Raw genomic sequence first — 10614 nt, 5'->3', positions numbered from 1 at the left:
GATAAAACAGTATAATGATGGTAACAATAGGGTATTGTGAACAGGACAGGGAAAAATGGTGCATTATGTATTTATATTATTTATATTATATTTAGATTATTTTATTATAAAGATAAATAACATGATGATAATTAGAGCACATGCTTTTGGAAAACAAAGTAAAATAACTTTAGTTTCGTTATCCTGTAATATTTGTCAACCAAAATGTTCAGCTGATATTCTATTTACATGTGGGGGTCTTTTATTTGCTTTTTTTTTTCAGTATACTAATACTGATTTTATATATAATGGTATAGTGTCAGAAGCACAGTAAATTGCGTTACCATTATCAGACATGAAAAGGAAAAAGAAGATGAGTATTAGAGCTCTATAAAAAACATACATGAAAAAAATCTATAATAAATCTGATAAAAAAAATCAATATGTAATCTGCTCTCCACACGGACAGAGATATATAATACAATCTGAAATTCAATTCAACATGTATACAAAAATTAATCCATTAAAATTAAAGGAAATACATATATACAATTATAATTCAATAAAATAATGGTGAATTATAATTATCAAACCAGGGAGCACACAGATCCACAGATTAATAAAGAATATTAGTTCAGATAACTGTATATATGCAAACTTCCTACTTCACTAATACTATAAAATATAGTCTGGATGCTATTGTCTGTATTATCTTAATGTAATTGTATCACTGAAAGGGCACAAAACTCTTTGCGTACAAGTACCCACAGAAATAATAAAACTCATACCAAACCTAATGATTTAGAGCTTAAAAATGACAGATGTCGTCAAGACCAGCAACAAGATATGCAAAGAACCTAAATTTTATATTACAATGCCCTGTGTCAAAAAAGATCAAACAAGCAACAATTTGTTGAGTATTGTATTTCCCTATAGTAACAGAAATGAATGAAGGGTCAAATAATTACAGGTCACAGTAAATCAATAATTAATCATAAAATAAAGCCTATTAAAATTATATAGTGTCTCACACAAAGGGGGAACTCCCACGTGATGTACACCTGCTCTCACTTCCGAGTATTACTCTAAGTAAAACATCTCTAATGGGATGCTTTAGTATTGTAACATCCCTTGGAGCTTCATCACGCAAGGCTCCAACAGGACTTCACACACAATTGCACCACCCCCAAAGAGTGTTAATAAAGCAGTCATGTGATCTCTAAAATCACATACATAGAGGAGAGCATGATGGTGATCATTACAGAGTGATAATCAATTTGTAACTCCGTTGAATGTTAAATCATCTGTGTGTGTGATAGCAACAGGGTATAGATGATATTATTGATAATTATGCAGCCCAAATGTATCCGCAATAAGTTCTCCACGCTTAAGAACCTCAGAGTCCAGTTTAATAATGGAGTTAGTATAGCAGGCAGCAACCCACCAACACAGCTGATGTTTTGTGCCTGAGCAGCCCAGATGGTCAGACAGTAATGGTGAATCCAGCCAAAATCACCAGTGCAAGAGGTTTTCCAGTCTCACCATAAAAAAAGGACAAAGTAGCAATAGTATCCAAGGTGAACAATACTCTTATCAATCTGGTCAGATAAAAAGCTAAATGATAACAACACCTCTATTGCAAAAGGTAGGTAAATCACAAGAATAATAGTCCAGTTAAAACCATGACTGTTGGGGATATAATAAAATAAATCACTGGGACCATGGATTCAAGTTTAACCAGGGCACCATCTGTGTGGAGTTTGCATGTTCTCCCCATGTTCGCATGGGTTTACATTAAGATATCCATTTTCCTCCCACTGTCCAAAAAACTACTGGTAGATAAATTGGCTTTGGAATTTGTGTAGTAGAGAATTTAGACTGTAAAATATACTGGGGCAGAGACTGATGTCAATGTTTAAACATTCTCTACAAATTGTTGTATATGTTAAATACAGGTTAATAATAATAATAATGATAATGTTGGCAAATTTTATTTAACAGTTCTTTGCCTACCTCAAGATCAAACACATAGAATAAATCTGTTTCTAGTTCTGCTAAGCTTCTGACACTTTTAAATATTTATTTGAGGATGTTGTAAGCACTTGTTTAAAATAAAACATTTAATGGTATTTCATTTTATTAGAAATCCTTTAAATTCCTTTCTGTAAAAAATAAAAAAAACTTGACAAAAGACATGTTAAATAAAAGTGTATATAACAAAAACATACAAATCATCCATGGAAGTTTACTTAGCTTTGAAGAAAGGTTGTTTCACATATTGACAATCTAGGGCTATTTCTTATTGGAAATGTATCTAGAAAACAAGCCTAAAATGTAGACAAAAAATAATAAGACACACCTAGAATACTCAGAGAAATATTATCAACATTATCCTCCTATAAATAAAGGTTGAAACCAATATCCAGTGACTGTGTAATTGAAGTAACTATCACACATAGTTCTCGTTCACTGAACATCATCCTAAGAACAGTTTATTAACCAACATTTCCAATGTTAAAATGAGATATCTTGTAATGTCTAGTGCAGGCCTTGCCAACCTGTTGATCTCCAGGTGTTGTGAAACTACAAACCCCAGCATGCTTTGCCAGTAGTTAGCCAGCTGATAGGTGGCAGGGCATTATGAGACTTGTAGTTTCATAACACCAGGTGAAACTACAAGCCCCAACATGCTTTGCCAGTAGATAGCCAAATGATAGATGATAGATTGCAGGCCATGCCAGGACTTCACAACACCTGGAGAGCTACAGATTGGCCAGGCCTAGTCTAGTGGTTTCAAACTCTACAGCATAGACAGCAATTATATGGCAGGTAGTAGTGCAATATTCTAGTACCTTTATGATTTCTGCAAAATGTAAAAATAAATTTCAAATTAGATGCAGACCAGAGGGTTCTGTACACAAGCCCGGTCCCTTGAACAATAATGAACAAAAACAATGTTTCTTGTTTACGTTAATAAATAATAACACCCAATAAGAATAATGATCCGAGAATTAGCAAATTGTATGAAATCTACATATAATTAGTGTAGTGATATAATTCTAACTTTGAAAATTGGCAGCTTTGCTTTTTTATGTTTAACAATTCACTACTATAACATTAAAAAAAAAACTAGAACAAATACATTTTGCCTAGATAAGCACAGTTGTGCAGGTGTAGCAAGAGGCTGCTTCTAAGGTAAATGTTCTGCAAAATAATCTAGGCCATCTTTGAAGCACCCACATCCTCTGGTGAGTTAAGATGTTAAAATATAGAATAAACAGTCAGTCGGCCTACAGTAGATGCAGCAAGTATAGAAACGGAACAGGGGACCAACCACAATTGCAGTTTGCAGAGTGTTGCCTAGTAACTAATTCTAGGTGAGTATAACACACTTCTGCACATATAACTGTGCAAAACAGGTGCAGAAGTCTATAACAAGCAGTCAGACATTTGTTTTCATTTTCAAAATTGTATTACACAATTGCACTTAGAAACTATATTATATATGTAATAGTTTGCTGCAATTTACAGCACTTCTTTAGCACACTTTTCTATGTACCAGATTCAATAAATGTCCCTCAATCTGCTTAAAAGATGAGATGTAATTCATTTAGAAAAAAATAAAAGCTGCAGTGTTAAAAAGTCAGTTGGCTGCTAACATAATTATACAATCCCAGTAAAATATCACACTTGTATAAATGCTTAACATTCATCATCATCATCATCACCATTTATTTATATAGCGCCACTGATTCCGCAGCGCTGTACAGAGAACTCATTCATATCAGTCCCTGCCGCATTGGAGCTTACAGTCTAAATTCAATAACATGCACATACATATAGACTAGGGTCAATTTTGATAGCAGCCAATTAACCTACCAGTATGTTTTTAGAGTGTGGGAAGAAACCGGAGCACCCGGAGAAAAAACCCACGCAAACACAGGGAGAACATACAAACTCCACACAGATAAGGCCATAGTCGGGAATCAATCTCATGACCCCAGCACTGTGAGGCAGAAGTGCTAACCACTTAGCCGCCGTGCTGCCCAACATTCGCATTACTATTGTGCTTGAAAGATACACCCATCTGGAAATAATGTTACGCTGTACATCACAGCTACATTAGTGTTGCTTAGATTGTATTGAACCATCGCACACATTGTAAAACATTTGTTTCATCAGACAGCTAAAGGGTTAATGGTGGCCTGCATTACGAGAAACCATTTAACAGGTATGGAAAATATTTTTAACACAGAGTAAGAGCTTGTTTTTCCATTGTTGAGTTATGTGGTTATCACTCATTATGACATGCAAAGGGCATAGCTATTTATACGTAGCAACTGAAAAACATCTAACAGAAGCCACTAAAACAATAAACAATAGCGTCATCCATGGACCACTTAGAAAAGTGCAATGTTTGAAGCAGAGATTTGATGTTTTAAATTATGGAACCACAAGTGCTGTCTCTCTGATGAGATTTCCCAGTGACACAAACACAGTTACTGCTTAATTGCAATTACACTACCACCTTATGTAAATATGTGTGATAACCCACAGACATAACCAATTAGTATTTGTCTGTATATGGCAAATAAAAAATAAAGGAAGTACTTTAATCACTACATTTATAATTTACTCTATGTTCTTTAACTACACAAAGAACAAACTTTCCAACTAACCAAAAGGCTTTCCATAATGTACCATAATGTACCTACAAATCTATTACCAGGAATCACCTAACGGCTGCCCTTTCAGCTATTGATTTTCTATCTGAGATAAGCCTGAATGTGACATGCTAGGACCAGCATAAATAAACTAAATATAAAAATATAGTTCTATTGGCATATAGCAACTTAAAAAATATCAAGTGCTAAAGAACTACAAAGGCAAGACAGATCTATACAAATATATAGATCATGTGTTGGGCAGCATGATGGCAAAGTGGTTAGCACTTCTGCCTCACAGCACTGGGGTCATGAGTTCAATTCCCGACCATGGCCTTATCTGTGTGGAGTTTGTATGTTCTCCCCGTGTTTGCGTGGGTTTCCTCCAGGTGCTCTGGTTTCCTCCCACACTCCAAAAAAAACGTACTAGTAGGTTAATTGGCTGCTATCAAGAAATTGACCCTAGTCTCTTTGTCTGTCTGTGTGTGTATGTTAGGGAATTTAGACTGTAAGCTCCAATGGGGCAGGGACTGATGTGAATGAGTTCTCTGTACAGTGCTGCGGAATCAGTGGCGCTATATATATAAATAAATGATGATGATGCGTTACTCTTTTTTGATATTTAAATAGGGTCAATCGTTAATCTGGAAAACTGCTTAAAAAAATACACACAGATAAATAGATAAACATTCAATCATTTTCTTGATTAGTAGAAAATATTTTTTTTTATATCTATTAGGTGCGTACTTTCAGTCTTCCAGAAATACCACCTTTGCTCGAATCCCGAACTCCATTTCCTATGCAGAGTACAGTAATTGCCCTTAATGGAGGTGTTCTTGTAGTCTGTTGCCCCAGTGACATCATGGGACTGCCAGAAGAAGGCAGGAGCCAAGCAGTCTCTTACTGCTGCACACGGGCTCCTGTGGTGGTCCCTCCTACAGAAGGGACTACCTTCCTCTGCACAACCCTTTACCTATTTGCATAAAAAAGACATGGACCTTTACTTTAAACAGTGCGGATCCCGCTTCCACCACAGGTGATTGGCACTTGTACATTTTTTTCTCTGGCCCACCCTTGACCCCTTCCTTTCCCACTCTGTTTGTATGTCTCGTTTGCTGCCCCCCTTACCCCATGTGTCTCTCTCTATCATCTCCTCCAATCTCTGTTTTTTCTTTGTGTTTCTTTCTTCAATGTATGTATAAATATATTTTCATTTAAAGAAAGAGATTACATTGATTTAAAACTATTTTATAAAAAAAAACCACTATTAAGTTACACAATGCTTAATTCAAAGACTAAGGGCTAGATTTACTAAACGACGGGTTTGAAAAAGTGGCGATGTTGCCTATGGCAACCAATAAGATTCTAGCTTTCATTTATTTAGTGCATTCTACAAAATGACAGCTAGAATCTGATTGGTTGCTATAGGCAACATCTCCACTTTTTCAAACCCGCAGTTTAGTAAATATACCCCTAAGGGGTTTATTTACTAAGCTGCGGGTTTGAAAAGTGGGGATGTTGCCTATAGCAACCAATCAGATTCTAGCTTTCATTTATTTTGTACATTCTACAAAATGACAGCTAGAATCTGATTGGTTGCTATAGGCAACATCCCCACTTTTTCAAACCCGCAGCTTAGTAAATCTAGCCCTAAAGCTTTTTTAAAATTATATTATTTTAATAGGTATTGCACCAAACATTGAAAACCCTCCACTAGCAATCCTGCATTTTCCCATTTTATATATAGATATATATTGTGACAGAAGCATACGGGAAATTATTGATGGGAGGTATATACACTATATGGACAAACATATTTGACCACACCTGTTAATTATTGAATTGAGGTGTTTCAATCAGACCCATTGCCAGAGGTGTATAATATAAAGCACCTAGCCATGCAGTCTCCATCTGCAAACATTTGTGATACAAAATGGGTCGTTCTGAAGAACTCAGTGACTTCAAGCGTGGTACTGTGATAGGATGCCCCCTTTGAAATAAACGTTTTGTGAAATTTCATCCATGCTGGCTATTGCACGTTGAACTGTAAGGGATATTATTAGAAAGTGGAAGCATTTAGGAACAACAGCAACCACGAAGCAAAAGACCACCGTAAAATCACAGAGAGGGTTCCACGGCTGCTAAGGCGCATAGTGCGTAAAAGTCGCCAACGCTCTGCTCATTCCGTAGCTGAAGAGTTTCGAACTTCCACTGGCGTTAATGTAAGCACAAAAACTGTGCGGTGGGAGTTTAATGGAATGGGTTTCCATGGCCGAGCAGCTGCATGCAAGCCTCACATCTCTAAGACCAATACCAAGCGTCGGATGGAGTGGTGTAAAGCACACTTAAACTGAACTGTGGAGCAATGAAAACGTGTTCTGTGGAGTGACAAATCACGCTTCTCTGTTTGGCAGTCTGGGTTTGGGGGATGCCAGGAAAACATTACCTGCCTGACTGCATTATGCCAACTGTGAAGTTTTGTGGAGGAGGGATAATGGTATGTGGCTGGCTGTCAGGGTTTGGGCTAGGCCTCATATATCCAGTAAACGACAATCTTAATGCTTCTGCATACCAAGTCAATGCTATGCTTCCAACTTTGTGGCAACAGTTTGGTGAAGGCCCTTTCCTTTTCCAACATGAATGTGCCCCAGTGCACAAAGCAAGGACTACAAATACATGGTTTGATGAGTTTGGTGTGAAAGAACTTGATTGGCTTGCACAGTGCCCTGACCTCAACCCATTGAACACCTTTGGGATGAACTGGAACAGAAATTGCATGTAAGGCCTTCTCGTCCAACATCAGTGCCTAACCGCATAAATGCTCTAGAGAATGATTTCACAGAAACACTCCAACATCTTGTGGAAAGCCTTCCAAAAAGAGTGGAAGCTGTTATCATTGCAAAAGGAAGACCAACTCCATATTAAAGTATATGTATTTGAATACAATGTCATTACAGTCCCTGTTGGTGTAATGGTCAAGCATCCTAATAATTTTGTCCAAATAGTGTATGTCCCAGGTAGATTGCTGGTATTTTGGGAAAGAGCTTTCCAAATACCGTTTTGGCTGCAGGAAGAGCCGGTGTAGGGTCCCTGGGGTTATGAATGAAGAGAGAAGGTTGAGGTGCATTAATTAGGAACATTTAAGGCTTCCAACTTGCCAGACACTTTGCTGGATAATTAGGAGTTGCTCCTGTGAGGTGCAGTTAAAAGGGGCTCCGGGTGAGGAGGAGGAGGAGTGAGATGCTGTAGACTCACATGATGGTAAACAATTTACATTGAAAGAGATCTAAGGATCCCCTTGAAAGTCAACAAATGCATTCCAAACATGAAACCCATCACCTCACATTGCTCTATGTAGAAAACTGATTTCCTTGTAATCCAGTGAGAGAGCAGTGGATGTGGTAAGAAGTGCAGTTAAAAGGCAGTGAGGCTGTTCCCTCAGTCTCTCACTGCCTGGGGAACAGGTCAGAGGCCTGCTGAGAGACCCTGCCATGGTTACATGTAACTTCTGTGCTTTTTGTGAGTGGGACATTAAGTCCTTCCATCTTAAAGACGGAGTTCGCTGATTATGTTAGTTAGAGCCGGACAGGTGTTTATGTTTTGCTTACTTGTTCTGGCTAAATAAAAACTAGCTGCGGCTACTTGTACCGAAGCACTGGACTGATGTCTTATTAATTGGCCGCTACATTAGAAGTGCTGCCATTTGCCCTAGGAAATACTTCTGAATCCTAATCCTGAGAGGTCCATCTAAATCAATGAGCTATGAAAGAAACAGACTTTTATTTGTTTCAATAACAGTCTCTTTACCTGCAATGTTTTATGTGATGCTGCAAAAAGTAGCGCATTGTAAAAACTATTAGAAGCTTAGCTATTAATAGAATGTTGCCACTCCGAAGGCAATTACACAAACAGCAAGGTGGAAGAAGAAGACATTAATGAGCTTATAAGAGGAGAAGAGACTGAATGTAAGTGAAATCAAAGCGAAATTAAAAAGTTAGACATTTGTATGAAGTAATCCTAATATATGGTTGTGATACGCCCAGGGTCTAAGATCAAAGTATTACCTGTATGGTTTGCCATGACCCAATCAAGAAATATGTTGACACAACTAGGAGAAAACAACTGAAAGATGACAAATTCTGTCCAGCAGGTCACATATAGTTATTGCACTAATGTCTAATGTTTGCTTTAATATTGATGACTGATAATGCTGTCGCCTTATATCAGAAACACAATCCTCCCACTAACAGCTACCATTGTTGTTCCACAACCTTATCTATCAAATGGCCCTTACACCTTCTATAAAGTAAGCTCATTTGGGAAAACCAATTTTTACCTTCTGTGTTTTACATCACTGTATGTTTATTTATTTGTATCATGATCCCCTCAATGTACAACAATGCATAATATTTTGGTGCTTTATAATTAAAATATAATAATAATAATAATAATAATAATAATAATAATAATAATAATAATAATAATAATTAATAATGATTTGCAGCAAGTTACCCTGAATCAGTGGTGTACAAGTACACATACGTGTGGTGAACTAATTAGAAGAGTTAAATCTTTGAGACTTTGGGCTAGCTTTACTGAGCTGCGGGTTTGAAAAAGTGGGGATGTTGCCTAAAGCAACCAATCAGATTCTAGCTGTCATTTTGTAGAAAGTACTAAATAAATGAAAGCTAGAATCTGATTGTTTGCTATAGGCAACATCCCCACTTTTTCAAACCCGCAGCTTAGTAAATCTAGCCCTTTGTATTTGATTTCAAGGGGATTGCCAAGTTTTGGTGATTTTGTAGGTTCTTCTGCATAAATGAAAACAGTAAAATAATTATACCCACATTATTTTAACAAGGTTTTAAGTGTGGTTATGACATCTATGAATTTGTATAAAATAGCTATTTTATTGTTATGACCATAATTGGCTGTTTTGTGAATTCCTTTAGGCCTTTATGTACAAATTCTGTTCTATAAAAGGAAGTTTGCAGAGTCCTGGATCTGAGAAGGACAGATCAAAAGAAATTTCATGTGTAGCTGATTGTTTTGTTATTTTATATGATATAAGAATTAAATATATAACAGTGTACAGTAAACTTATTTTTTCATTCGTACACCAGGGCCAATACATTGTAATCTTTTATACTGTAACACAGTGTACACTGTAAAATGAATATTCATTTTCATTGGTACATGCACCTATGCCAAATATTTTATTTTACTAGTGTATTTTTATTTGTTGTATTTTTTGACTAATTACAGCTACCAAACATATTATTTTATATGAATTTGATTTATTTTTATTGTGATATCCTTCTATACTGTGTCAGTGGAGTTTCTTGTATTTGTTCATTAACATTCATCTTGGAAGAGTTATTCTATACAATTATATTAAAACACTATAAGTACATTATTTTTTTGTAAATATGTCTAACTTGACTAGTAGGTTTTTGTAATGTAATTTTTGTAATTTTGAAATTAATGGGGCAAGCATTTAAGTCTCTAATGTGCATTACTATATATAATTGTATTACTAGTGACATAAAGAGTTGTTACACCGAGTATCCTGCATTTGGTAGTTTGCAATTGGTGCATTTAAATAATTTTTGGAACAGAAAGAAAGAAAATGAAAATGTACATGTGTGTTGTGACACTGTATTTAATATCCTTGATAAAAAATGTAATTGTTAAAAATGTTGCATTCAATTTTTGAAATAAAGAGAAAAGTTAATTGTGTAACATTGGGCTCTTATTTTTGTACATTACACTTTGACATAAAGGTTGCTGAACCCAAGTGCCATTAATTTATGGTATAGCAATATCAAACACAAAAACATTTTCTTTAAACATCAACATTTATTTATATAGTGCCACCAACTCTGCAGCTCTCTACAGAGAATATTTGCATTCACATCAATCCCTGTCCCATTGGCTTTTATAATCTAGATTCCATAACACACACATGGAC

The sequence above is a fragment of the Mixophyes fleayi genome, chromosome 1 (assembly GCF_038048845.1).
Source record: "Mixophyes fleayi isolate aMixFle1 chromosome 1, aMixFle1.hap1, whole genome shotgun sequence".
Classification (NCBI taxonomy): domain Eukaryota; kingdom Metazoa; phylum Chordata; class Amphibia; order Anura; family Limnodynastidae; genus Mixophyes; species Mixophyes fleayi.
This window is presented reverse-complemented; position numbering follows the sequence as displayed.